The sequence below is a fragment of the Equus asinus genome, chromosome X (assembly GCF_041296235.1).
Source record: "Equus asinus isolate D_3611 breed Donkey chromosome X, EquAss-T2T_v2, whole genome shotgun sequence".
Classification (NCBI taxonomy): Eukaryota; Metazoa; Chordata; class Mammalia; order Perissodactyla; family Equidae; genus Equus; species Equus asinus.
Window position 1 is genome coordinate 27383265 of NC_091820.1, and position 22993 is coordinate 27406257.

The 22993-nt window shown below is 35.6% G+C and overlaps 1 protein-coding gene across 7 annotated transcripts in view; it reads right to left on the bottom strand.

Annotated features, from left to right (window-relative positions):
- DMD (dystrophin) overlaps positions 1-22993 on the bottom strand; it is a 2265680-nt gene that overhangs the window by 2040155 nt on the left and 202532 nt on the right. The gene's annotated exons all lie outside the window — the stretch shown is intronic.

The following is a 22993-nucleotide window of genomic DNA, read 5'->3' on the forward strand; positions in this document are numbered from 1 at the left end:
TGGTTGGCATTTTTATTGATTTTGCTCTCACCGAAAATAAATACCATCATAGTACTGGACATACTACAGATTAGAGATCAGTCCTTGTTTTGTTTTTGTATAGCACTGTGGGGCTAACCTGGCTCCTTTCTACCCATCTCAGGCCCAGAGTCCTGAGAATGGTGGACCATTGCTTCAGCATCTCATTCCAAAATTTCTACAGAACTCAGTCACGGAATGCTTGGATAAAATAATTACTAGTAAAAGCTGTGAGTGTGCAGGTGTTTCAAGAAGAAACATAACCTTGCATTCATGAGTTGCTCTCCCATCTTCTCGCACAATCTCAGATGTTGGGTATACTTTAAAGTTCAGAAACACTGTACAGTAGTGGAAAAAATATTGATGCGGATATAAAAATTCTGGCTCCAGCATTTTCTAGCCATATGATCTTGGTGAGTTATTTTGCCACTCCCATTGTCAGTTTCCTAAAGTGTAAAATGTAAAAAATTATATTTCATATGGTTGTGAAAATCAATATGGTTTTTAATCTAGCACCAGCTACAGAATGGATGACCAGGCCTTATTTTTTTTTCTTGAATGGATGTGTTGAAAGAATAAATTAAAATTTGCGTGGTGTTTGTCACATAATAGGACTCAATGAATGTTAATAAATGAAAGAATGAATGAAAGAAGGTTTCTAATGATACATCATAGAGTTCTCCCTTTGGCCAATTCTCCTTCTTGCCTTAATTGTTTATATGGGAGAGAAGTCAGGGCCAGGCTATGGGCTTTCCTAACTTCTTTCTAACCTTATATGTGGCTTTTAAGCTGATGAAGTTTACTAAGCACATCTTAGATTCTTCTTCTTCTTTTTTTTTTTTTGAGGAAGCTTAGTCCTGAGCTACGATCTGCTGCCAATCCTCCTCTTTTTGCTGAGGAAGATTGGCCCTAACATCCGTACCCATCTTCCCCTACTTTATATGTGGGACGTCTGCCACAGCATGGCTTGACAAGTGGTACATAGGTCAACACCCAGGATCTGAACTGGTGAGCCCTGGCCGCTCAAGCTAAGTGCGTGAACTAAACCGCTGTGCCACTGGGCCAGCTTCTCTTAGATTCTTTTCATCACCTTTTACAATGTCTTTCAATTGATGTTCTAAAATATTTCGTGGAATTTTATTTACTATTTTATATATAGCCCTTAAATATGAAACTGACCTCTATAAAAATGGAGGAAGAGTCCCAATAAAAATAACAATTTTACACCAGGTTTACACGTTTTGCTAGGCCTACGAGTTTACTCAATGTTTACAAGTGCTCTATATAATTAACTCTTGTCTCAAACATATGACAAAAATGATAGACATTTTTATTATGAATGTAAAAGGTATGCATATAGGTGGCATTTATCTCCTAGTATCAATGTTAAGGCAAGTCTTAGTGTCTTATCATGTATATGAAATTTGCTATTGTGAAATGTGCATAGTATTAAGGAATGCTGTTTCTGTGGAGAATAGTGTTTTTATTTATTTATTTTTTGCTGGGAGAGATTAGTCCTGAGCTAACATCTGTTGCCAATCTTCCTCTTCCCCCCCCCCCCCCCGCCCAAAGCACCACTGCACAGTTGTATATTCTAGTTGTAAGTCCTTCTAGTTCTTCTGTGTGAGCTGTGGCCACAGTATGACAACTAACAGACAAGTGGTATGGTTCCATGACCAGTAACCGGAACCTGGGTTGCAGAAGTGGTGAGAGCGCCAAACTTTAAGCACTAGACTGTCAGGGCTAGTTCAGAGAATAGTTTTTAACATCTATCAGGAGATAAGTCTGCAGAAAGATTGGAGAAAAGGAGACATTTTATCATTGTCTCTCTATAACATATATGTAGATGAAGAGAATATTAATTAAGAGATATTAATCATAATAGGCATTGCATTGTTACAAAAAAGTCCAACTTTCCTTAATTACAAATTTCCTAAAATGCGTTTATTTTTTTATAGGTAGCTCCAATATTAAATCAGTGATCACATCCACATTGGATCTGTTCTCAATGCTGTGCCTGATGCAGTTGCCAAAAGTCATACAGAGCTAACAGCTGTCACAGAAAGCTGAGGACTTCAGGAGCCCACAGCACCAGAGATTCTATCTGTTAGATATAATGCCAAGTCTGACCACAGCATATGACTTTGCTGGGTCAGAGAGAAATGTCTGTGTTTTTGAGTGTGGGTGTATGTGTGTGTGCACGTGGATGTGTGCTCATGTAAAATTTGAATGGTAATTAATGTCACAATTAACTTTGCTATGCACATTTGGATATATACTTCAATTGAACTCCATTTCCAGTGTCTTAAATTAATGTATGAAGCTGTGGAGTTCTATTCTCATAGCTGAACTTGTTGCTATGTAAGACGGCTACTAAAAGACTCATCTCTTGGTCATAGAACGACCTGGTTTTCCAATTTAGAAAATAATCTTATATGTCGGGGAACTAAAATGACACGGTCATTAAAACATAGACATAGATGCCAAGAATCGAGTTAGCAAGTTGACATATTGCATCACCAACTATTCATAAGTTAAGTTTTCCATTATTTTAAAGAACAGCTTGATCAAAGTTGAAACTTTCATTATGGTAACTCTTACATTCATAGCATTTAGATCTATAAGTAACTTTGGTGGTTATCTCCAATATCTGCTTCATCCGCTCTTCCTGCATTTATCCACCCATTGGTTATAGGAGCAAAGCAATTGTTCTCTTATTTTCTAAAATCCATATGAATAATCCAAGATTTAATAACTCATAAAAATTTCTTGACACATCTTTATTTTCCCCTAAAGCCTATCGAAATAGGAAGAATACTTTCCTAATTCTTCAAACTATTTGATAATTCACAATCCATAGGATTGTGATGTATAAACCTGGGACAGCAGCAGGCATGTGATAGCAAAAATTTGATGTTTATTGGGGTTATTACTTAAAATTTCTTATTTTATATTCAAAAATAGAAAATAGAGAAGTTCAATGACTTATTCATGGAAATGATACTAAAGAAGCAAAGTCAAGACCAGAAGAAGCAAGATATCCTGGCTCTCAACTCAGTGCTCCTTCCCAAACCCAGTAACTCCTCTCTAAGACATTTTCAGGAATAAGAATATCTAGCCCTAAATAAACAAAAAAAACAGTTATTGAAGTTATGTCATTAAAGAAGTAACTATTTCATACACTTTGAAGACATTAAATTTAAGGTTTATAAAGTTGTAGTGAACTATACATTAGGCAGTAACATCTTTGAGTAATAATACATACAACTTGTCATTAACAAACCCCAGAACTTCAAAGTGACATTCCAGAAATGGACACTGAGAAAGTGGAGCAACTGGTGGTTCAAGTAGAGGAGCCTACCTATCGGTGGGTCCTAGTTTTCCTCCAAAACGAATAGTGTCCTCCTCTCCTAAATTGATTTAAATTAGACATACCCCTCTTCCATGATCACAGTATCCAATTTGCAAGGTTACCTAACAATTAACTGACTGAAGGAAGGAAAAACATGGAAAAATGCGTAAGGAAAGAGAAACAGCCATGCCAGACTAGTTAATTATCATATACAGTGGTCTTACAGAGGTCAAAATCAAATTGTTCCAACAGCTAAAATAAAAATGCTCTACTTTTGCTATTCTCTCCATCAGAAAGGGTTCTGCTATATCCACGGAAATTTTAAAAATAAATCTTCTGAGAGCTATGAGAGATCTGTGTATTATACATGTAGAACAAGATAAAAAGTTGTGAACATACCGAGGAAATCAGAGGGGTATTTTGAGTAGATTTTTGAGTGGATGTCCCCAGATAGGTTTGGTAATTCCCTAAATATTTTCCCATTGCCTCTTCCATTCCTAGTCCCCATGACACCCGGATCATCTGGGAAGCAGATACCAAATTAGCACTACAGAGCAACTATATTATGGCTACACGGCCTTTTGTGAGACGACCCAGGAACTTAACTGTCATAAATTCCAAACAAGGGATCAGAGTTAGAAGCTGCACGTATGTTGGCTCAAGAAGGAATCCCACATGGAAATGTGAGGGAGGGAAACATGACTGCCAGGGCTGCCATGTTAGCCAAATTGGCCTCAGCAATCCCTGGGGCGGCACATGTTGCATCTAGCGTGTCTCCATAACTGTACTGTTTTCCTTCAAATATGAGCATACAAAATTAAGGCACTGGGATAGTGAGAAAAATTAGGAAAACAAGGGCCTGCAAGTCATCTCTTCCCTAAGTTGAGAGTCATGTGCACTGAACTGATGTCACACATAGATGCGGCACCATCACAAAGTAAAGGAACAACGTAGTTAAATGGCAGAAAATTATTTTTAGCACAGACCTTTTGACAAGTACTCAAATAAAGACACCAAGTATGTTAGTGCCCTACACTAGGTATAACAAAGTTGTCTTGCAAGACAATTTGAGCAATCAAGAATAAGCATGCTCAACATAAGGATTCTTCACAGAGATAAGCTCCTATTTTAGCTTCTATATTTGGATCATTTATGACAGATCCTAAGATGGCTCCAGTCCAAAGAATTGTGCATTTTGAGCCAACAATTGTTCATCTATTTCAGAAAAAGAACATGCGGGCTTTCATTATACCCCAAAATTTGAGTACAAGTTATTTTTTTAACTTATTTATAATATTAAGTTAGGCCTCTGAGTTTGAGGATTTTTCTCACATGTACAGAGTAACAGGGCTTTAACGAGCTTTAGTTCTAGTCTGGGGAATCCTGTTATTTTTGTCCTGGGCAACTCCTGAAAAAAGTTGTGCCAAGATTACAGTTGTTTTGGATGAAACATTTACAATTGGAGAGAAATCAAAGTCAACACCTTGAATGGAGCCCAGAATATGATTGGTAACTGATCTGGATATAATTCACAGGTGTTACATGCTCCATGCTTTGGCCTTTCCATCTGCTCTGCACCATTCCAGTCAGTTCTTGCTAGCCCAATATTTCAAATTGGACACTTGGATCACAGGACCAAACTACCTGGCTTAAACAAACAAGACAAACATGTCTGGGAATACATGACTAAGGGGCTAAATGTGCATGGCATTTGGCAGAAACTGTCTTAGCTTTTTGAATTTTTTACAATGAAAAATTCAGGACATCATATATGCAACATTAATTTTAAATCATGGTGTCACAGAACCTTGTATTGGGATAGATTCTATGTCCACCAAATGGTAATTTACACTAGCCATGTTTGAACCCAGGCCTAATTCCAAAGCTTAAACAACATCATGTTTTAGGAAATAAAGGTAAAAAAAGATATTATCACAGCCCTTAAGGGTTTGGGGTCTAGTGTAGGATAATAATGTGGAAAAAGATAGCACATATATTTATACCTATATTATATATGCAAGATAAAAGGAAATTACTAACACAGACCATCAAACAGAGTTACAGTGGTTCAAATGAAAGGGAAAGGCTATAACACCAGTGTGGGCAAAGTGAGATGAAGACAGATTTCATGTAAGAGGTTGCATTTAACAGGGTCTTGAATGAGGGATGATCATTTGAAAGAGGTGATAATTTTTTAAAACAGAGAACTTTGAAAATGATAATCTACTCTGAGGGAAGACCAATACACATACAAACACTGAAACGTTAATTTATTATAGTGCACTGGAGGGGCACGAATGTTGTTCATTTCAAGTAAAACAGAGAGAAAGTTGTCAGGAAGAGTCCAGAGGCATAAAGACAGAAGCTCATTTTGATGTCAAGGCACTAAACACTAAAGCAACAAAATTTTACTTAATACAATCGGCAATGAGGTGTCATTGAAGGTTGCTGAGCAGAAAGATGACACTATTAGATCTACTTTTTGGAAAGACAGTTTTAATTCCAGTGAGTATAATTAATAGGAATGGGAGACTATATAGGAAATTATCTATATGTCTAAGAGCCTTTGAAAGATTTTGAGGACATAATACAGGTTGATGACATTGGTTATTATAAGGAAGGAAGAAGATGGGGCAATATTAAGGCAGATTCTATAGACTTCAGCAAACAAATTAGAGGCTGAAAGCAGAGGTACAGGGAAATTAAGATATGAAGGAGCCCAAAGGCTACCATCTCTAGTCCTGACAAGTCATTGAGTACTAAGAGTTACTTCTGACCACAGTGATGATCAATTCTGTCATATACCTTCCAGGAATTCTGAACTAGATGAGGCCCTTGTGAGGAAAAAAAGGAAGTAGGAAGGAAGTACCTCCCATGTCTTCCCCCACCCCCACCTCAAATACACATACTGCTTTCTAGGCTGTTGGAGAGACATAGATACAGAGAAATTGCCAGGGAACAAAAAATGCAAGACATATTGATATGATACAATTTTCAAGTGGTTATAATGGCAACAAAAAAATCACAACCAAAAATTTCTGGAAATATAAATATTAGAAATATAAGAAGAGAGTACAACATTTATACTCCCAGTAATATAACGATGTCCATACAAACAGTGTGAATAAAAAATGTTAGATGAAGATGCCTTCACTGAATTGTCATCACGTGAGTTGTACCAAAATGTTCAGTTTTTCTTTTTCTTTTTGATATTTATGAAAATTTCATGAGTTTGATGATACTAGAGGAAATACATAAACATTGTACGTCATAAATTATATATACTGCCCAATACTCCTTAATGTGTCCTAACATTTGCACCTACATGCCTCTCTCCATTTCCCTAATACTATGTTTATGAGTGAAAGAGTAATTGTGCCCTTACCAGAAACAGGGTCATGAATATGAGCTCATTTTTGTGAAAGATACTAAGTTCAGCTTTGGCTAGCGAGTTTGACAAACTACTTGAGCATTCTAGGGGAAACCGCTACTAAGATATATTAGGCTTGAGTTGTGAAAGACATCAAAGTCAGAGATTTAAATTAGTTTATACAGAAAAGTGGATTAAATCACTGTGTAAGACTGGAGAGTGAAGGAAGAGGAGTTCAAAGGCCAGAACAATTGGCTGAAACGATACAAGTCTCATCATTTGAGAGTAAAAGCTCTTGGAAGTCAAAAGCAAATCTTTTAAAATCTTGATTCTATAATTCTTGATCTTGATTCTACAATTGTTAGCAAATGTGCCCGATTTTGCTTTATAGAATCTGGTGGCAAACACACAATCTCAAGTAGCTTCTGATGCACATGGCACAATATGGTTTGGCTGTTTGGAAAACACTCCTTGATAAAAGCAGTCATCAAGAGGAAATCATGCAAAAGAGGCCATGTGCTGACTGAACAGTTACAGGGTAACATTTACTGGCATCTTTCTAGCTTTGGAAGTGAATCACTGTCACACAAAAAGACCAAACTTCAGTCTGGCAATTAATGTTCTACATATATTAGCAGTTCGGCGCTAACAGCCTATTGAACAGAGTGTCAAGTTGGAGTACTATAGCATTTAAAATGTGCAAGCCACAAATAAGACAGGGATACATAATTTAAGACAAGTGATCCTGAAATGAAAGCCAAGTATCCTCAATTACATGTGCATGTGTCGATTCTTGTTAAATCACCAAAGGTTTAATATCACTTCAAGGAATAGGGTTGGAGGTACGGTGTGCATTGGAAAATTGACTGAAAGCGCCTCTGCATAAGCAAAGAAGAATACTGGAAGACATGGTGGCAAGAAAACTATGACAACTTGCAGAAGAAAGAATTAATTGCCTGGATTGCAAAGAAGAGGAGGCAGTGAAAGGGACATTCTTCCATCCATCCATTCATTTATCCATTCAATATATATTCACTTAATATCTCTTAATTGCCAGAGACTGTTTTAGCACTGTAGTTACAGCAGTGAACAAAACAATTTTTACACTCTCAAAAAACATGCATTTGGGGGTGGGGAGCTGTATTATAAGCCCTGCAGGCGAATCCAATGCATGCTAAAGTTTGAAGGTTACTGCCTTAGAAGTAAAGTCTCACCCAGTTCTGTTATAGGTTCTGAACAATTTCAGCACTTGTGTCACTAAGGAATCTAGATTATATATGTATATTTGAGAACTGTTAAAAAATCTGTCTATTCAATAAGAACATTTTGAGCAGCGTGAAATGGGAAAAAACTCAAACGTGGGGTGTGTCAACCCAAGTACACATTGTCTCAGTACCTAAAGATTGAATTTCCTGCTCTAAATTCAGGCCACATTCTGATTCATTTCTAATACAGTATCAGGCTACTCAGTACAAGCTTTAATTTAAATTGCCAACCCTCTTTCAAGCAACAAAAATATAGCTGAATTTAATGATCTCATTATCAGTTATAAACAATTACTTTGCAGATTTTCAGACAAGTCATGTCTCCATTTTTTTTAAGACACTTGTTTTACCAGTGACTGGCATCTGCATTAACAAAAACTGAAAAGTCCAAATCAACATGAGTTGTACATAATGAATGGGTGCCACAGTCTACAATGTAAAATTGAGAAGTGCCTAAAAACCTGAATATTCTGAGTTGCTATTTTAGGCTGAAAGCATAATCAGTCACAACAGAGACTTGAAAAGCAAGAAGATTCTAGAAAGCTAACTACCAAAAATAAATTCATTGGGGAAAGCCTCTGATTTGATGGTCTGCATTTCCACTTGTGATTACATTTAAAATATTTCAGAGAATCACTTTGCTGTAAGCAAAAATTTGAAGAAACAAAATTAAAAATGATTAATCTTACAACGAAACATTTTAAAACATACACACATACATATGCGTTTGTGTATATCTATCTATATATATGCATCTATATACATGAAAAGTGACTGTAGATGTGCATGAGAAAGAAATTCTCCAATCTTCAAGCTTAGTTCGCTAGGATTTTTTTTTTTTTTTGCTCTGGAATAAGAAAACACAATTTGGTGACTAAAGACGATTCTAAAATTCATCAGATCATACTGAGGATTGAGGCTGAGGGTTTTAGCAGTTCAATGAAGATCGAATAAGATAGACTGGCATCATGAGAGACATGTATTTAAAACCATGAGGAATCCAAGATAACCAAAGGGTGAATTCCATAAACACTGAAGTGAAAATTCTAGGCAAGACTGGCCACATGGCATGGTCAGCGCTGAGGACACATGCCAAAGAGCTTAAGCTGTAGGTGGTTTTTCTCCACAGTTTATCATACAAAATATAATGATGCTATAAGTTCTGGAGATCTAACGTACAGCATGGTAGGTGTAGTTAATAATACTGTCTTTTATAGCTGAAATTTGCTAAGACAAAGTGTTTTCATCTCAAAAAAATAAATTGTGACTATGTGAGGTGATGGATATGTTAATTAGCTTGTTTGTGGTAATCATTTTATTATATATATGTGTATCAAAATATCATGTTGAACACCTTTAATATACGTAATTTTTGTTAAGCCTCAATAAAGCTGGAAAAAATAAACATCTCTACCACCAAAAGAAATACAATACTCCTCATTGGAGTTCAACACATTGGGATTCAATTACAACCTCAATGGATAGGGGACGTATTGTTGTGCATCCCACTAGCTTTACATTGGGAATATTGGCGACTCATGGGACAAGAAGCTCACAGGAACAGGAAGGCTGGTTTTGTATTAGAACTATCTGGCAGAAGATAGTGTTCACAAGCTGGAATGGAATCTCTTGATCACTATGGTAATGCAGTTTCACAGTGTACCCAGAAGACAGAGAAACACACTTGACGGCATAGAAGTTTCTGTTCACGCATATAATTTAATTTTCCCAAGAAAGAACTGAAAGTCAGACAAAACACAATTGATACACGAATTCCACAGCTTGATTTTCCTTTCTGGTGTTACTGTCTACTACTGTCCTTCAACTGCTATGATTCACCACTCTCTCATTTGGACTTTTACACATCTCCTATGTTAGCCACTTGCAAATGTGGTCTCAAGACAGGTTCTCAACATACTGCAGAGTCCAAAATAGGAGGAAAGGAGCTGGCACGAGAAGTTATTCTAAATCCCTGTGTGGCCAGTAGCAACTGACCATCAAAATGTGGACTCCCCCATGGCATGTCCACTTCTGATATTATTTTACAACAGAAAAAAAAATGTTGGAGAACCTCTAGGACCCAAATGGTCTACCACTTTCAGTCTCTCACAGAAGTTACCATACTTTATCATGATTTTGGACCACTTTGATGAAAGAAATTTGAAAATTCTCCATAGTATATCAAATTAAATATAAACAGCCTGCACTGGAATTTTACATTCATTTTAGGTTATCTCGAAATTTTATATGTGGGGATACATTCATATTGCTATTTATATCCCATTCTCTATTCATACTTTATTAATCAGTATTCACTGAACATCATCAGAGCTCTGTCCTTCCTTTGTTTTTACACTCATGCTTCTCATGCAATTAATATTGGCATTATGAACATATTTTGTGCAAAGCCTTGTGCTCAATATTTAAAGGAATTTAAGGGGAAAGAAAGAACATCAAATAACTGCCAAGGATCATATGGGAGTGATATTATAAAAACACTGCTAAAAAAGGATTAAAGTATTCATTTTAAAGATTAATCTAAATATTCATTTTAGATACAAACAGGTTACTTGCCAATACGTCACTAGGTTACTTCTTCATGGTCATACAGTTAGAAAGCTAGAATCAAGATTTTTTTTATTGGGTCTGAGGCTCAGCCTCTGGATTCTTCCTCCTCTCCAAGCTGCCTATCCTATTCATTTCAAACAGTATACAATTATATACTGCAAAGTCTCAAGAGTATTGGCCATCTCTATTGCCTTCAGTCTACCTATCTACCTAGCACAATACCTAGCACACAATATAGACTAAAGTATTTACTGTAATTTAACTGAAGATAAAACATGCCCAAGGAATTTAGTATCTTGGACAGTACATCTAGTACGAGAATAATAATAAAACAGCACATGCTAAATGTCAAGAGAAATAAAACAGGACATGAAAGGAACAGATAAGAAGATTGAAATTAACTCTGACCTAGGGAATAGGTCACACAGGCAGGGGACGCTGTTGATACCCCATTCAGATCGCCTATTACCAACTCTGTGCACCCATGCCCCAGTTTCTACACACTCCCCTGCCAAAGGCTCCCTTCTGCAACACTATTAGGATTGTTATTGGGCACTAGAGAAGGAGAGCTAGAAGTGCCCAGGCATTTTACATGCCCCACTTTCCTGTGAGGCCTTTATCCGAGGAGTGAATGATATGAGAAAATGAAAGTTCAATTCCTTTATTCAGAGAAGAGAGAGACTCTCAAGTGTAAATTGCACTCCCCAGGTCCTCATGGCATCAGGCTGATTCTGGAACTTCACCTGAAATGACACTTTTTCATGGTTTCTTCTCTTTTTCTATCCTGATTGCCCAGGTTCGTTGTTGAAGGTAGAGAGAATAGTGAGTGTAGAAATATATAGATTATTTCTGGTAAGAAAATAGAAGCCTAATGTGCAGGTTCCTTAGTAGCGGTCAATAATGTCAGAGAGAAGCTTAAAGAGATGGTAGTTGGATTCTGAGGCGTTTTGAATGAGGCAATCAAGTCTTCATTTAGTAGACAAAGGGAAGCCATTGAAGGTCTCCCCTCCCCCCCCCCCGGCCCAATGAATAAACAGTTCTCTATATTTCTCTCTTTTTGTCCAGCAACATTCTAATTGTTCTTCAAGATCATTTCCACGCTTCTGTATGATGCTTGATATTTCTTTTATTCTTTTATTTTTATTTATTTTGAGATTGAGAATAGTTTACATCATTGTGAATTTTCAGTTGTGCATTATTTCTTGTCTGTCAGCACACAAGTGCTCCCCTTCACTCCCTGTGCCCACCTCCCACCCCCCTTCCCCTGGTAACCACTGAACTGTTGTCCTTCTCCATGTGTTTGTTTATATTCTGCATATCAGTGAAATCATATGGTGTTTGTCTTTCTCAGTCTGGCTTATTTCGCTTAGTGTAATACCCTCCAGGCCCATCCTTGTTGTTGCAAATGGGATGATTTTGTCTTTTTTATGGCTGAGTAGTATTCCATCGTGTATATATATATATATATATATATATATATATATATATATAATCTTCTTTATCCAATCATCAGTTGACGGGCACTTGGATTGTTTTCATGTCTTGCCTACTGTGAATAGTGCTGCAATGAACATAGGGGTACATATGTTCTTTAGATTGTCAATTTCAAGTTGTTTGGGTAGATACCCAGTAGTGGGATAGCTGGGTCATATGGCAGTTCTATTCTTAGTTTTTTGAGGAACCTCCATACTGTTTTCCATAGTGGCTGCACCAGTTTGCCTTCTCACCAGCAGTGTTTGAGGATTACCCTTTTCTCCACATCCTCTCCAACATTTGTTGTTCTTTGTCTTGGTAATTATAGCCATTCTGACTAGTGTAAGGTCATATCTCAGTGTAGTTTTGATTTGCATATCCCCAATGATTAGTGATGTTGAGCATATTTTCATGTGTCTGTTGGCCATCTGTGCATCTTCCTTTGAAAAATGTCTGTTCATATCCTCTACCTATTTTTTTCATCAGGTTTTTTGTTGTTGAGTTGTGTGAGTTCTTTATATACTTTGGATGTCAACCCCTTGTCTGACAAATGATTTGCAAATATTTTCTCCCAGTTGGTTGGTTGTCTTTCCTTTTTGTTGATGGCTTCCTTCACTTTGCAGAAGCTTTTTAATCTGATGTAGTTTGACGATATTTCCCTTGATTCCACAAACCTAAAGGCATTTTGCTTTCTCTTCAGTCATTTGTGTACACTCTTTCCACATAGAGAAACTTTACCTTTTCTTATCATTCCTCATATACTTCTTCCCTTTCTCATTGTTGATGCAAACTTCCTCATTACACAGCCAATTTCCAATGACCGTATTCCTGAAACTTCTGCCACTGCCTCCTCCACAGAGAACTCAGTATTTGTTGAATTAGATTGAAAACTAAATATTAAATCCTAGATTTTATCACACATCACTCTTTCCCCCCCAGCACAGCCTTTGACAGCAATAGGGGAGCAGGCGCTCAGAAATCATTCAGTCTCTTTATGTTCTCAAAACCCTACAGAGGTGTCTATTTTAACATTCTTAAGAATGCAAGGTTGTCCATCAATCAATGGTTTTCTGAATATTCTCTAAAATCTACAATTCTCTGGGGCAGGGGGAGGGGAGAAGCAGGAAAACAGGAGAGAATATTTCATTGTTCTTTCTACTGTTATAAAAATAATCTAATTTGGGTTCTTCTCTAGTTAAAGCACTGATTAAAAAGTAAGAGTAAAATAAATCAAATATGACTAGTTTTTAATTATTCTCTGCTATAATAGAAGTGGTCTTATTATTTGCAAAGTCTACAAAATTTGCTCAGTAAATTAGATGATAAAACCTGAGAAAAATCCCAGCTAATTGCATTTAGATGACAAGTTGACTCAATGTTAAAGTGACTACTTAAGAGTGTCAATACACTTTTCTTAAATTATGCCACCATCAGACTATATACTACTATGTTTCTTTTGTATAGGAAAAAGTTCGTGATAGTCACCTTGGTAGTGACTATTACAAGAAACATGTGGCAGTTTAAAAAGACGCATTAAATAGATTTAATTTAATACCTTTTCTCTTTTTCTTCTCTGCTCTGGATTACTCTTCTGCCCTATTATTTTTATGCCAACAAATTTAAATGTCATCTATGGAATTTTAAGAGGGCACATTTTAGAAACAAGTATATCCATCTCTATAACAAGGCACATAATATATGAATTTGAAATCATTAGGAGTTTTGCTCTTGTGAAAAATTCAGTGAAGTAAATAATGTTGATGATTGAGGCCTTTAATATTTTCTTAAATGACTAAAGGCCCTTAATATTTTTTATATGCTTTAATGTTAAAGTAAAGAGCTGAAAATTATTTTCGTTTTGGCACAAATACCTTCTTTGTGAAGGCTTCTCTGGAAAAGATGATTGGTGTGATCGAATATTCCATGTGCTCCCTTACATTTCCTAGCTTTCCTGCAGTTACGTTGGCATCATGTGATTAGTTCTGTCCAAGGGACTGTAAACAGTTGTGACACTTGTCATTTCCAGGCTTAGACTATTAAGAACTGATGGACCTTTTTCATTCCTCTTTTCCTGTGACAATTTGAAGACTAAGTATAACAACTATGTAATTAGAAGATGGAGGAGAGCCACCCAAAATACAATCAGACAAATAATAGTTGATTGTTGTAACCCATTGAATTTTAAGCCTTTGTCTGTTTTGGCAGTTAGTATTATTTATCTTGAATAATACCCATTCCCTGACTACTTTATCTATAATGGACCTCCTCACTCTTCAGGTCATGCTATACCCCTTACCTGCTTGATTTTTCTCTATAGCACTTTTCACCCTCTAACATACTATAAATATCACTTACTTTATTTTAAATAACCCTCAACTGGATCAAGAACTCCATAAATGTATTTTTGCTTCACTTTAGTTTATTGACATATCCCTAGTGACTTGAACTGCACCTGGAAAAAAGTAGACACTTCAAAGTTTTGCTACTTGAAGAAGTTACATAATTTCTCAACCCTTAATTATGCTTCTAACTCCACAGTTCTGAAGATAAAGTGAGAACATATCTAAAACTTCTAGTCTCACAACTAGAATACATTCAATAAAAGTTAATGAATTCCAATCCCTATCAAAATTCCAATGGAATTTTTCACAGAAATAGAAAAAACAATCTTAAATTGCAAATGGAACAACAAAAGACCCTGAATAGCCAAAGTGATCCTGAGAAAGAACAAAGCTGGAGGCATCACACTTCCTAATTTCAAACTATATTACAAAGCTATAGTAATCAAAACAGTACGGTAGTGGCATAAAAAGACATGCATGGATCAAGGGACCAGAACCAAGAGCCCAGAAATAAACCCATGCATACATGGTCAGCTAATATTTGACAAGGGAGCCAAGAACACTCAATGGGAAAATGATACTCTTTTCAATAAATGGTGCTGGGAAAACTGAATATTCATATGGAAGTCAATGAAACTGAATCTGCACCTTACACCACTACAAAAATTACCTAGAAATGGATTAAAGACTTAAATGTAAGACCAGAAACCATAAAACTACTAGAAGAAAACATAGAGGAAAATCTCCTTCCCATTGGTCTTAGCCATGATTTTTTAGATATAACACTAAAAATACAAGAAAGAAAGAAAAATATCACTAACTGAGACCACAGGAAACTCAAAATTTTCTGCACGGCAAAAAAAAAAATCAATCAACAAAATGAAAAAGCAACTTACAGAATGGGACAAAACATTTGCAAACCACATATCTCATAAATAGTTAATACTCAAAATATATAAGGAATTCATAGAACAGCAAAAAAAATTCATTTAAAAAATGGGCAAAGGACATGTATAAACATTTTTTCCAGAGAAGACACTGAAATGGTCAACAGGTACATGAAAAGGTGCTCAACATTGCTAATCATCAGGGAAATGTAAATCAAAACCACAATGAGATATCACTTCACACCTGTTAGAATGGCTGTCATCAAAAAGACAAGAAATAACAAGTATTGGCAAGGATTTGGAGGAAACAGAACCCCTGTACACTGTTGGTGGGAATGTAAATTGGAAAAGCCACTGTGGAAAATAGTATGGAGGTTCCCCAAGAAAATAAAAATAGAACTACCATATGACCCAGTACTTCCACTTCTGGGTATACATCCAAAGGAAATGAAATCACTATCTCAAAAAGATACCTGTACCCCCAGGTTCACGGCAGCATTATTCACCATAGTCAAGACATGGAAACAAAAAAGGCATTCGTCAACAGATGAAAGGACAAAGAAAATGTGCTAATTCAGCCAGAAAATAAAAAAGGAAATTCTGTCACTTTCAACAACATAGAAGAACCTTGAAGGCATCATGGTAAGTGAAATAAATCAGACAGAGAAAGACAAATACTGTATGATCTCACTTTTATCTGGAATCCCAAAACATCAAACTGGTACAAACAGAGAGTAGACTGGTGGTTGCCAGGGATGGGTATGGGGGAGTCGGGAGAAAAGGGTGAAGGTTCTCCAAGTGTACAAACTTCCGGTTATAAGATGAATAAGTTCTGGAGAAGTAATGTACAGCATGTGATTACAGTTAACAATACTGTATGGCATGTTTGAAAGGTGCTAAGAGAGTAGACCTTAAAAATTCTCATCACACAAAAAACGTAACTATGTGAGGTGATGGATGTGTTAACTAACTTTACTGTGGCAATCATTTCACAATATATACATTTATCAAATCATTATATTGTACACCTTAAACATACACAATGTTATATGTTAATTCTATCTCAACAAAGCTGGGGGAGAAAAGATAACGAATTCCCCCTTTAAGAGAATCTCACCATTTGGCTATGAAATAAGTTCTATTATGAATTTTCTCAAGATTATATGAGAAGAAATTTTGATCTATACACCATGACAACTTAAGACTGTCCAATAAATAGCACTCACCACTTTCTATTTGTAGCATTGTCCTTTAAAATTTATCAAGACACACACACACACGAACACACACATATATGTATGCACAGACAAATCTAAACATACATATATGTATGGGTATATGTATGTATATATGATCATAAATATGCATATATACAACTATTTTAATATTCATAAATATATAATATATATATATGAGGGAGAAAAGTAAAACTCATTTTTCTAGGTTTCATGTAATGAGCCTGGGGTTTCAGTTCCCAATGCTATTTAAGGACAAAGAAATGTAAGTGTATGTTGATAAACATTTTCCTTTCTCAGTTTAGGATAAAGGTGAGGAATAGGGGAAATAGGCAGAGAAAAAGTAGATACTGTGACAGGTATTGCTTGGAGTGCAACTCATACACACGACAGTTATCTCTGTTCATTTGGTGGATCAAATGCAAACAGCATTTTGCCACTTTCCTAGCAGATGTCACTGCCTATCAAAAGATTTTTCTTGAAGAGTGATTCAACTAAAAAGAAAATCAAAGTAATTCAACATTATCTGCAGTGACATCTAAAATCCATTCCTTTATGCTAAAGTACTTCCTGAGAAAATTGTTCCACCCTAGAAAGTTTCTTCCAGACTAAACACTAATATCAATAATATATTTTAACAAAAATTACTTCATAATAAGGAGAAATATCCACAAAGCAAAATAAAATTATTAAGCAGCATGTTGCTTAAAGAGGTTCTGAAATTCCAGAACAGAAATAAACTTTCTTAATTTACTCAAAGAGAAAACAAGTGTACAGATATATAAGTATGTTTTATTTTTGACTTTTTACATATTTTACAAATCTGAAGACAGAAAACTCGAGAGAGAACAAAAATAAACCGAACATTCATGAGTCATACATTTTATTTTGTGAAATGCCTTAAACTTCACATTGTTATTTACAGTTTATTTCAGGAGATAAGAAGCTAATGCTTTTCCACTTTCACTTAACCAACGATGAAGGAGGTGGGAATAAAAAACAACAGGAATAAATGAAAAGCATCTAAGTGAAGGGACTGTTCGATGGACTTTCCATAAAGATGTGTAGGCAGAGAGGAACAAATCTTAACTAAGAAGTAATCACTTGCCTAGAAGATGACCATAGATAAAAACAGTTGAGGGTCAGATCAGAGATCTACATATTTATGTAGTATTTCTCATGGCTAATCACACCTTCCAGTAATATTCTTGTGACCTGCTACCCCCAAGAAAGGTCAAAGAGAGAGATTTCTACTATTTTTTTACATATGGAATTCCAAGTAACAACTTTCCTAAACCATTCCTTTACTATGACGTGGAGGGGAATCGAGAAGCAAAAGGCTTCATGACTGATTTTTTAAATTGAGACATAATTGACATATAACATTATATTAGTTTCAGGCATATAACGTAATGATTCAATATTTGTATAACATATGAATGATTTTTATAAGGCCATTGCTTTATTTTGTTTTACCTGCCACGTGTTTTCAAATGCAATGTAACACCAGAAGTTGAGCACCCAGCCAGCCTAAAGCATTCATGTGCCTCAGATTTTCTGTAAAGGAATTATAGTGCCTGATTCCTGGTTTAGACATTATTTCCTCCCTTGTCATAAATGTTAAAACCAAAAACACAAAATACCAAAATTCAGATAAACTTTAGTCTTCAAACAAAAAACAAAGATGTGGAACAAAATATTGGAAGTTACGTACTTCCTTGTTTTTTGTGTATGCTTTTAAAAACACAAAGTCTGCTGAGTAAAGAAAATACAAACGCCATTTTTTGTGCCCTTTTCAATACTTGCTTCAACGGCAATTCTATACTTATTGTATGCACCGAGGATGCCCAAGAGCCTCTCTATATTCAGTTTGAGCATGGCTATTAAAATTTAAACTTTTTTAAAAATATATTTTCCTTTCTGTCAAATGGGCAGTTTTTACCCCAATGTCATGCCCCTATTTCTCATACCTTGAGTGAACCCACGCACTGCAGTTTTAGCAATTCTCATAGGTTTATATTCATTAAAATAATTACATCAATTAAGTCCACTGCTTTTTGTGACATAGAAAATGACACGGTGACAATTTTTTATTTTGTTATTTTTAATAAATTACTATTAAGGTAAACTCAGTTTGAAATTTATACAGCTAAAAGTAGTATATGGAAATAAATTTTCAGGTATTCTATGATTTGCATAATGGAACAATGTATATTAGCTAACTAATGCAGGAAAAATGAAAAGAATAAGAGAGAAAGAAGGTGGGAGGGAGGGAGGAGGACATAGCAAAAATGGAGAGAGGAAGAGAGTGAGAGGGAAAGCAACCTGCATAATGCTCTTAAGCACACCCACCCTTCCACTAGCTATGTATATTTCCCCAAAGGAAACAGGAGAAAAGATTTGTAGTTCCTTTGGACCTTTTAGCCTTTAGCTCCTCTCTCGTCTAGTGTGCATCTATGAGTGTAACCCTCTTGTCATGCTATAATTTGGGGTAGTTTAAGGATTTTCAAGCATAATTTTAGCTCCACTAGTTTTCCATTTACTCTCTGACTTTAGAATATTAATTCCTGCTTAAGATCTGACTCCAGTGTGCTTTCTACATTTAAAGAATAGCAATACGGGGCCAGCCTGGTGGCGCAGCGGTTAGCTTCTCACGTTCCGCTTCTCTGCAGCGCGGGGTTCACAGGTTCGGATCCCCGGTGCAAAAGCCATGTTGTCGTAGGCATCCCATGTATAAAGTAGAGGAAGATGGGCACAGATGTTAGCTCAGGGCCAGTCTTCCTCAGCAAAAAGAGGAAGGTTGGCAGCAGATGTTAGCTCAGGTCTAATCTTCCTCATAAAAACAAACAAACAAACAAAAGAATAGCAAAAAAATAGATGTGGACAATTTTACTGTCTACTGGTACTACAGTGTAGTATTGCAACTTTCTAATCAGTAAGTCAGACAAAACCAGCTTCAAATTATTCTTCTGGGAACAGAGTGAGATAATATATGTTAAAGACCTGGTACAGCACCTGTCTCACAACAAGAAAACAAAAAATCTGGAGTTAATATTATCTCCAAGTGTTATATTTCTTTTCCTTTTGTCTAGAACTGTATTCTATCTTCACATAAGTAGAAGAAGTTTGCCTAATACAAATGAGCTCCCTAAGCAGGTTACATCTTTCAAGTGTATTTGCCACAAACTTGCATGGGAGCCAGAATATTATTTCTCATAACATATTACCAGTTGTCATGATTCATATTTATTCAAGGTCTCCTATGTTTTAACCTCTGTAATATGAGCTTTATATGTCATTTTATTTAATCTTCCCCGTAAGATTGAACTATTTTACAGACGAAGCTTCTGAGCTGCAAACAGCTTTAACAGCACATCTAATGTTGAAATTGTTAAGCAGTAATTGAGGCATGTCTGACTTTAAAACCAGTGCTTTGTTTACAATTAGTCTACAATAGTTGATTAAATACATAATAGTGCATATAGTGATTATGTATCATCTTTGGGTTCATGTCAGTGCTTCCTGGTATCCTCTATCCATAGTATTATTCGTAATATAAAATGCATTTTGTTGTGCTGAAAATGGAATATGGCCGTGCTGCTGAAACATGGCTTCCATTTTTCTATTTCCTAGATTGACTCATTTGTGATTTAATAGGTGTCTCCCCGTGAAGAAAGAAGTAGGCCATGCCATGTAAAAAAGATAATAATCTCTATTAATGGTTTTTGTATTCACTTCAAAGAGCCTGCATGCATTTGGCTTTTCTGCATTATCACTTCAGCAAAAACTAGTCAAACAGAGTCAAAGAAATGCTATGTTGTACCTTCTGTAAATAGTGTATGTATTAAAACAATAATAAAGTTAATTTCCATTTTCCTGGAAGTTCCTGGTGTGTTCCATTGAAACCAAAGATGTCTGATGTGGGAGGCAGTAGTGATTTCCCCATCACCTCATGCTTTCCCCCCTCCAGAACCACAGCAAATACAACCTTCCCACTCAACTGAAGTTAGGTAAGATTGCGAAATTTGCTTTACTTGACCAACAAAATGCAACTGGAATTTACATGTTTCTCTTGATCTTGCCCTTCCTCTGCCATTGTATTCATGGAAGTACATGCTAATTGTGAGGTGTATCCCTGAGCCTTCACTTGGAGGGTAGGTGCCCTCTATTGTTGCCAAGAGCCACAGAGACTTGGTGTGAGGGAGAAAAAAAATGTCGTCTTGAGGTACTAAAATTTCTTTGTAATTTTTACGTAATAACTGATATGCTTGATGTAACAGGATAACACATCAGCACTAGAGACAGGTATTTCACTATTTTCAAGAAAATATTTAGCAATGACAAAAACCGGCATGTATAACTATGTGTTTCCACACAGATATTCACTGATTACAGCTCTTTTCACAAGATATATCCTAAATTATGGTAAAAACATTGGGAATCTAGGAAACGTTATATCTAGCAATATTGTAACCACGTGAATCAGGTTTTTTCCTAGTTCTTCCCACATACCTCCCACAAGTATTTAATAATTCTTTTTGCAATTTTAAACTTGTTAAAGTAAATTCTCTCAGATGTGTTATAAAGATTTAAACACAAGGGTGAGGACTCTCTGAGAAATATTATAAATATACATATGTGTGTATATGTGGTATGTATGTATGTATATACATAAATTATTTATAAAATAAAAACACTCTGATAATGAGTGTCTCAGTAACTTTATTACAATGAAAAATAACACTAAAGGAAACTAAACAAACATTTGGCCAAGACAAATCGTTAACCACTAGGGTTTTCTGTGTAAACTTCATCACCTTAATTGACCGAAAGTAAATCAAAATAGACTACAGTAAAGCAAAACACAGTGCATTTTGCATTCCAAATACTCACAATATTAACCATTTAAAAGTCATTCTATGGTAGCAAATGATTTACTGATGCTTTCATTTATAAGGATCACTTATCAATACATTAAACTCTTTAAAAATCTTTTTGGATCAACACTCAAACTGCAAATAGCGTTAAGTCCTAACTCAGCCACATATGGAGAAGGAAAAATATTCATGAAGAAATAAAGCTAGTACCTGCTAGGTAACCCTGTAACGGGTTCCTCATGATTATTTTGCTCGCACTAATGATGTTATGACCTCTCCTAATACATTCTACACAAAATCATTTGCTATAGAAAGGAATCATTGACTTGCTTCGACTACCACCTCATAAGAATTAACTACATTATGATGGTCCTATCGTGTACACTGAAGGAAACAACCCATTTCTTGCCACACAGTTGATTTCACTGCTTGAGAAAACATCAAATAATTAACTTGGCCTTCAAAAATCCTTCACGGCTGCGTTACCAAATTAAAGTATTCCATTTCAAATGTCAAAATGTGTTTTAACATGCAACATTTGGTTAGCGAAATTTCTTTTTTTCTACATTAATAACTTGCCACCAATTTAGAAGTTTAAGTTAATTAAGAATGAATAAAATCTCTTCATTGAAAATATCATTGAACAAAGGTAAGAGACTTTACCATATCTTTCATAAATGTTACATGACATTGGGTTGATATTTGCATTTAGTGGCAAAGAACAATGATTTTTGTTCAATTCTTATGTTCAGTCCTCTTTTGAGCGGTTTATTTGGCAAACAGACCATGTATATCATAAAGTATTATAAAACCCTAAGACAAGCTCATTTTTGCCACATGACTGATTCTTTAATAATTTGACCCAGGAATAGCTACTAGGAGTTACTGTGAGACCAGAGAATTACTTCCCTATTTTTCCCTTTCCACTCCTAGGCAAATAGGCTCTTAATGTGGTCATGTGGTCAAGGATTCCTTGGGCTGCTACTCTTTCTCCCCCTCCCCTAATTTGGTCTATTTTCTAAATGAGAAGTACTTAGTTACCATGGCAATAAGTCTTATATAAATAAGTCTATAGAGCACCTAGTTTAGCCTAACATTTGCTAATAAGCATCAAATGAATAACAAAAGCTATAGTCATATTTAAGAAAGGAAAATATATATTCCAAAACATGTTCTACAAAGCCATGCAAATACAGAACATAATTCAAGAGCGAATCAACATGAAGTCTTCAATTGAACACTAATTCTAAGTAAATGAGAGCCTTGTTACTTTTGTCTCCTGTTATTTTTAGGTTACCATAAATGAAAAGAATGGGACTATACATCCCTGGAGGACACATATGGCATAGATTTAAAATCATGGATGTCGATATTTGTTTATATCATTAAATCAATGAAGATATTAGAAGAAAATAAAGCAGTACTATATAATAACACATAGCTCTACCTCTAAACTAAGGGAAACTTTATTTTTTAATTGCAAAATCAAAGATAATAGTTTTCAAATTATCTTTGAAAACAAACAAACCAGACCTACTTCAAGTCAGCCTATATTTTGGTGTGTCAAATTTTCAGAGCATTACTTATATGATAACTGCAATGAACC